Source organism: Ranitomeya imitator, chromosome 2 (genome assembly GCF_032444005.1).
Source record: "Ranitomeya imitator isolate aRanImi1 chromosome 2, aRanImi1.pri, whole genome shotgun sequence".
NCBI lineage: Eukaryota > Metazoa > Chordata > Amphibia > Anura > Dendrobatidae > Ranitomeya > Ranitomeya imitator.
Window position 1 is genome coordinate 519,497,652 of NC_091283.1, and position 568 is coordinate 519,498,219.

Here is a 568-nt window from a genome sequence, read left to right on the forward strand (position 1 = left end):
GAAGGAGGGGAGTGAAAAACGAACACGGAAAAACGAAAAATCCCAAGGTCATGAAGGGGTTAAGCTTCATTTTTATTCACATGTTTTTTATACTTTACTCAATGAAGATTAAAAACATTTTTATTCAATTTGATCTTTTTTGAGTAGTTTCATTTTTGTTGGTATTCTGCTATTTTTCAAAACTCCCAAATAATCTTTTCACCCAACATTGTGGTATCCCTCAAGCATATTAATTAATGTTGGCTCGTTGGTCTAGGGGTATGATTCTCGCTTCGGGTGCGAGAGGTCCCGGGTTCAAATCCCGGACGAGCCCTAGCTGGTGTGTGCCTCGTGTCCCACACGTTGCAGTGCCCTTTTATGTCTTTTTTTCGGCCTTACTAACTATGTTACTATATACAATTATTAGGTTCTGTAGAAGGACGTAGATCTGGGGATTTATTATGATGGAATATAGGCTGAACTGGATGGACAAATGTCTTTTTTTCGGCCTTACTAACTATGTTACTATGTTACTATGTTACTATGTTAATTATAAACACAGTACACATGCGATTATACGGCAGTGAGG

At 38.0% G+C, this 568-nt stretch overlaps 1 non-coding gene across 1 annotated transcript; it reads left to right on the forward strand.

Annotated features, from left to right (window-relative positions):
- The first annotated feature begins 241 nt into the window (after positions 1-241).
- Positions 242-313, forward strand: TRNAP-CGG (transfer RNA proline (anticodon CGG)). The gene has a single exon. It is a non-coding gene; the product is annotated as a tRNA-Pro (tRNA).
- Positions 314-568: the final 255 nt, after the last annotated feature.